This window comes from Nanorana parkeri, unplaced genomic scaffold (genome assembly GCF_000935625.1).
Source record: "Nanorana parkeri isolate BGI_ZX_2015 unplaced genomic scaffold, ASM93562v1 scaffold511, whole genome shotgun sequence".
NCBI classification, from domain to species: domain Eukaryota; kingdom Metazoa; phylum Chordata; class Amphibia; order Anura; family Dicroglossidae; genus Nanorana; species Nanorana parkeri.
This window is the reverse complement of record NW_017306779.1, coordinates 674,593-682,088: the sequence shown is the minus strand read 5'-3', so window position 1 is coordinate 682,088 and position 7,496 is coordinate 674,593.

Sequence of the window (7,496 nt, the reverse complement as noted above, 5' to 3'; positions counted from 1 at the left end):
ATTGGGCGGAGCTAGCTGTCACTGCTAGCTCCGCACAATCGTTTTCTATTTACTTTTTTTTACTTTATTCACTCTTTTTCTGTTCTGCTCGGTCCCTCTGAGGGACCGAGCAGAACAGCCGAGCCGAATGCCGCTCAGCGGCATTCGGCTATTCACTCACTGCTGTTCGGCATCTTTAAGAATAGCCCGAACAGCAGTGAGAAGCCTGCCGGAAGTTCGGCTCAGCCAATCCAGATGTTGGATTGGCTGAGTCGAACTCCTTCTGCACTTCGGGTCGGCCGAACATGCTGAGCATGTTCGGCTGACCCGAAGCCACTCGAAGCAAGCCGATGTACGGCTGATTTCAGCCGATGTACGGCTGAAATCAGCCGTACCAGCCTAAAGTGATTAGCCGAACAGTGTTCGGCTCACTTCACTTCAGATCGGTCATTCACTCGGCTGCCCTTGGCAGCTTGGTGAATAGACCCCTTTGTGTATTAGTTTGTGGCCTAAAATGAAGGCAGGGTTGCTCTCTCTTTTGTGTAGAAATATTTTGTTAGTTTATTTTTCATGTCTGTTTGTTGACATGAAAAATAAGTAGTTGCTTGTTGCATCATGTTCCTGTCTGTTACATAAAGTAAACTTTACTCCCATGTAAGGTGAACGTCTGCACTGTTGGAGTGCTTACCTGTTTTGTAGATGGCCAGTGCCTGGTTTACTGTGCCTTATACCTTTCATCATACATCTTTATGCTACTGTGCTTGACATTGACATGAATGGTTCCATGGGTTCTGTAAGGTTCTGCAGAACATATCAGCACCATATAAAAAGTAACAGGCTAGTACAGGCATCAGGAAACAAACTAGGCAATTTATTTGTGATTTCCCTGCACAGCATTAAGCTATAAAAATTGACAAGTAGAGGTTTAGTTTTGTAACAAAACAAGTCAAAAGCCACAATTTTCCCAGAGTAGCATACTTCTTGATTCACGAATGATATCAGCATTACTAATTGGTTATCTCTACTGATTTTAAATATTTGGACATGCAATGGCAAATTTTCACTTTGGAATCATCAAGCATGGAAAGGTAAATGTGACAAGCTAATGATTTCATATTGGTATGTTATGTGTGATTAAAATGTTTGCTTTCCCCATCCAAACAAAATAGTAATTTTATGGATTATTTAATGACCGTTCACATTCTACAAATATGTTGACTCACTGTTATTAAAATTAGTTCCATTGTGTCTAATTGTTAATACCTGTAAGGGTGTTATTTTAAAAACTATCTTGCCAATCCCTGAAATTGAAGTTTCCAAGTTAATTTCAGCATTCATTTTAGCATTGTCTATTATCCTGCACTACTGCATAGGCTCTTCCTGCACCTCTTAATTTCAGCATTCATTTTAGCGTTGTCTATTATCCTGCACAACTGTATAGGCTCTTCCTGCACCTCTTAGAGAGATGCTGGTGCTGCCTAATTGAGGTAGGCACTGTCAGCACATAAAAACTCTATGAGACAAAATGATTATTCTATATAATAAAATCCATCAGGCAAACATTACTAATGTTTTTCAAAAGTCACTCTCCTCTCTATACCTACAAAGCCAATATCCTTGTTTACTGGCACTATATTATTTCTACAGTTCTCCCATGACAACAAGCAAAATGTGATAGTTCTTTATTGGAAACAGAGGGAAATTGAAACCCTGTGCAAATATAATGGAGCAATACAGATAAAAACACTGTAAAACATTCAGCTTAGCCAGAAAATTGTTAAAAATTGGATTTACCTTACATTGCTTCAAAATAATCCTTGATCGTGCTTGCTCTTCACATCTTGATGAAAGTGCTCTTACATTTGGTTTCAGATTTCCCATTTTCATTCAGCTGGTAAGTGGTGTGAAGTGGATGGTTGAACTAATGTATTTTTACAATGCAAGCTGATCTTCTCATTCGTTGGCAGAGGACATCATAAGCATTTATCTTTTCCCTGCTCAAGTGCCCTGCGCAGGTGGACTGGGACCAGCAGTTACATGGTTCATCAAGGAGCACTTGCAAAAACCTAATTATTTTTTAGTTGTCCTTCAATAATTACATGGCTACAAGGTTATGTGCACCACTGGGTATATTCCTTTTCTGATAACACACTGCTTCTATTTTCAATTTGTTCCCTTCATATGTGACAGACTGTTTAGCCTTGTTCATATTAATTTTCTGATTTAAAAATGAGTTTGGAAAAGTTTGATGGCACTCAGATATTACATTAGAGAGCTAAAAATGTCTATTGCATTACTCTGAAGTTGAGGAAAGGGGAGAGTGCTAACAAACTAACAGGGTTATTCACAAAAGGGTGAAGAGTTTGGAGAGGGCAGGAGAAGTGAACAATCTAGGACAACATAGCTGAACTGGAAAGTGAGCTGAATTGGAGATTTTTTCCAAATCAGCTATTTTGGCCTAGATTGTTCACACCTCCTGCTTCCTTCAAACCCTTCACCCTTTTGTGAATATACCTGGTAATCATCAATAAATTCCTTCAGTAATGTTTTCAGCTGCGTTGTCATATTTAGTTACATAGTCTGATGGAAATTAGACCTTTACTGACTATGTTAAGGAAGAAGAGAAAACTATACTTCATAGGCTTGTGAGTATGCATGATAGACATTTGTTTTATAGTTGTTGCCAGTAAAGCTATACAAAAGAACTGGTCTGTGTATGTGCTGCAGAGTCCATAAAACAGATCCAAAACAGTTGGTGATTCCATCATTAAGAAAACACACAAAAAAAGAATAGTAAATGCCCTGAGATCAGACCCATATCTCCTTCACTGTGCCCACTTCTCTCACTTGGTTCTGTGCTCCAGACTATGCACTCACTGTGCTCTCAGTAATCCTGAGTCACTGCCCCTTAGTCCTGGACTTCTTAGTTAGTGACTTTGGCTGTAAGGAGGTTTGCAAAACTACTGCATACTAGTAGATAGAGTCTCACTACTGTGCCACTCGAAAAAGCATCTACAATGCCTCTCATTCATACCCACTTTCATACACACATACCCCACATTGCAGCACGAACCAAACCAATATACATTTTAAGGAAATCAAGTGAAAGGAAATTATAAAGCATGTTGTTACTATGTTACAAGGTCACTGTGTTATAATAATTTGTATTTAAAAAAATCCATATGTAGCCTTATTCAGTAAATATTTCTAATCTAGGGGCCTTTCTAATCTATAGTGCTCTATACCATAGCAGTGCAAACACCATAACTAGGGTGCATTCCAATGGCGCTTGTCAGTCATTAATGGAGGAGGGGAGTGGAAGGGGGTGGTTGGTGGGTGGCCTGGATAGGAAACAAATACCTTTTTTTGCAAAAAGAGACCACACAGTCTTCCCGTGAGGAGGTTGTAGTTGGTCTTTTCTTAGTTTATTGCATGTTACGGCAATATTTTGTAATTATTATTATTATTATGGATTAATTTAGAGCCAACGGTTTGCACAGTGCTTTATAAAATAAGGAAAACATTACAGTTACAATACAAATCAAGACAAGATAGTAAGGAGGGCCCTGCCCATGAGAGCTTACAATCTAAAAAGAAGGGGCAAGTGATACAAGAAGTGTTAACTGTGTGGGGTGAATTGTTTGAGAATAATTCAGAGGTTAGGTTGAGGCGGGAAAGGTCTTTAGGAATCACCTAAAGGCAATATGGGTGGTTGGGAATACAACAGGGACTCGCCTTTTTACATAACAAAAACGGTATATGTCTTTAATAGCAAGACAGTAAAGATTACAAAATAAATATTTTCCAGTGCAATGTGCCAGCTACAAACAGCAAAACATCTGAACTGTAAACAGCCACAACATGTATGTTAATAGTCTCAGAAAAGTCACATTATAATATTATTAAAGGTCACAAATGTTGTGTACAACAGTTGGATATAAATTAATACTGGCTTACAATTATGTTAATATTTACAATATAGAGATAATAAGCCTAATGTAGAAGGTTGAGTAAGTAGTGATAAAGGACAGTGCTTGCATCAGTAAACCCCTACAGAATATTTATATATGACACACATGGAACAGCTAAGGAAATAGTATTGTGTAGTGGGGTCCATAGCATCCACTTGCCATTAGTTTGACAGTGAAGGAAAGCATCTGGATTTTATGATGAACATTTTCTTTTCTATTCCTTTTGTTTTACATGAAGCCTGATGACATTGTTAATAGTAAATTCCATGCAAATGTAAATATTGCCTATGCTTTCCTCCATGCCCAACTGAACTGATACCTGTGACAAAAGCCCATATCATACAGATGATAGTAAAGGCAGTTGTAGAGAAACATGTCCATGCACAAGTGTGACCCTCCAATGCCTATATCTTCCATTCCAGTTGTTTGATATCCAAGCAGATATCAGCCTTGAAAATCAGGAGTCAATTGTTGGCAATGAAGGTCTGAATTGACCATTTTGGGCCATAAATTGGTCCATGTAAAAGGCATTGTTACCCTTTCATTTTGCCATTTTGAAATTAAGTGCAGCTTGTTAAACTATAAAGAAACAAAGAAAAACATAGCTATGAGAAAGTTTAATTTATATAAGCTAAATATGGCAGGTCTGAAGTACCCAACCTGCTTAATAAAAAAAGACATGAGATTTGACATTTTGATTCAAAGTAAATTTGACTTATTGAAGATTGAACCTGAAGAATGAAATTCTAGCAATCCAAGTAAAAGGTTACAGCTGCACAAGTCAAAATATTGAACTATAGAAAAAATAAGGGAATATTGATCAGCCAGAATTTGTGCATTGTCTTTTCACATTTTCTTCAGAGTCATCAGTCTCTGAGGAAAAGGGCACAGCATCAGTCATTCATAGATTAACTTCACTGTGCGGTACAATGAATGTATATAGTTTTTCCTTACAGTGATCCAAAACTATTTTATTTCATAATGGCACCAACATAATTTGAAGTGCGTTTAAGGGAATAGCAATCAATTCACACTTGTGTTTTCCCCTTGAAGAAGCTAACAAACTAATGTTCCTACAACAAGCATACACATACACACACTAGGTAAACATTGAGGTTGATTAACGTGCCCAGTGAAGCCCTTTCCATATAATATGGTGGGCTGGTGACCAAAAGCAGAGATACTCCATTATTCAGACCTTGATCAGAGCAGGGCCTGCAGTCAGTGACAGCTGCTGAACATTTCATTGCTACTTGCTTCCTGTTGCCATCAGCACCTAGAAGAGAGAAGTCTTGCAGTGTTGACTTCCCCTGTGGCTAGATGTCATCTGACTACATGCAGATACCTGCAAAGGAAGTAAATGTATCCATAGTCCATACTTCATATCCATACTTCTTGCCCATAGTATAAAGTCTTGCTGTCTCCTAATTGCTCCATCCACTATCTTTCCACTATCCACTATCTATCTCTACCTATGCTAAGGATTCCTTAAGATGAGGGGGTATTTTACTTAGTATATATTTTAGGTAATTTCATGTCATTTTCACAGAAAAGCAGTCATTTTATTCATGAAAAATTAACTGTTTTCAATTTATATAATCAATACCTTTTTTTGGATTATTATATTAAAGTGTGTCACAGTAAATCATGTCATTTGACCACCTTTGACCATGCCCCGAAATCCCTGCAATGATGTTCCTTTAACCTTCTTCTGCTGCAGTAAATCAGAGGTATTTACAGTCGGTCAAAGCTGTGCACCTACCCATCACATCACAAAGCAGAATACACTTTTAGGCAGTTCATATCTGATGGAATGAGCTGTGTCAGTTCTTTGTGCCTATTGCAATTCTTAGCCATGTCATTAAAGGAAGGGGGAGGTATGGTTGCTGAAGTTGTAACCTTTATTTTTTGCGCTGCTGTCGATCACTTTTGATGCTCGGCAAATATAAATAATGGTGTTTGTATTTACCTTTTGATTTTCTTGTGAGTAGGAATCTCTAAGAAATCATTTGAAGGTAAAGAGAGGGAAAGCTATTGGTGTTGGTTATGTGTTTAGATATAGTACTGAGATATTGAGGGATGCTGAATTAAGTTGTACTTGCTGATAAGGACATTACAGAAGAATACGGCATTATAGAGCATTATACAGGAAACATATATACAGATAGAACTTCCTGTGTAAATCATAGAGAAGTAAGCACAGAGATTAACATTGCACTACAACGCCATCTACTGCTCAAAAGACATAATTACACAAGTAATACAATCTGTTGTATTATGTATTCTGTATAACAGTATTATGCTGTTGTATTTCCAACAGTTAGATGGTGGATTATTATACAAATAAGCACATTTGACCATACTTATAAGTGTGTATTCCTGAGGAGAAAACATTTGGGGGTCTGTTTATAAACAATGCACAGGGCCGTTCCCCCTGCAAATACTTGTGAGCATTCATTTAGTGTAAATAATGATGAAAATGAATGTTCCGAAAATATTTTCTTCCACATTGAATGTATTGTGATATAATGCTGCATTATGACCACTATATGGAGCTGAAGAGTATAGTAAATAAGTATTTATTTACAGTTTTTTCTTCTTGGGTGAAGGACTTTTATTTGGAGTTATATGGATCAGTGAAGGTAAATTTGGATTTGTGGATGAACTATGATCATAGTTTTTTCAATAAACACATGATTTTGGAGCATTGCTATGTATTTACTATCATATTACTTTGTTTTATTGTATACACATATTGTACATACAGTATGTTTTTAAGTTTTATTGTTTGGGTATTGTAAATCACAGTGCATTTTGTTTTTTAGCTAACCTTAGGCCCCATTCTACCTTAATTTGTCTCTGTCCTTGAGCCAAAGGTTCCCAGTCCTTACCTGAACCTGCCATTCTATTTGTAATTCAAAGGTGGATGGTGGAACGCTCAAGGAACACCCTTGCAAACATGTAAAGATAATACAAAAATGTAAGTTCATTTCTAAGTAATCCTGTGCCCCAGCACTGTAAAGGCCACTTACTATCAAACTAATACATATTTTGATTGTTAATTCTGGCGCAAGTGTATGTTATTGTTTCAAATTAGTTACAGTAACACAAGTTACCTAATAAGGTTCCTGGCAAGAATTAATTATACATTAATACAACAATAAAAGTCAAAGACTTTACCTATCTAGAATATTGACTAAGATTTCCAGGTTGACAGTTATTAACAAACTGCATGGCTTTATGGTGTCTGTTGTGCTGCAATGACAGCCTTTTATTTTCTCCTGTCATTAACACAGCTATTGGACAATGATCTTTAGAAGAAACTAAAATGCACAATCATTGTGTGATACCTGCATCAAACAAATGGTAATAACTGGCACTCACAAATGTTCTTTAAAATCTTGCTTTGTCATATAAAATAGCATCCTAGAAGAGACCTGCTCAGTCCACACTGCACAGAAAAAATCCTGTAGTAGATGCCATTAAACAGCATGCGGTGGCTGCTTTACACACACAGAGCATGGGAAACAAAAGTAGCCACCCTCC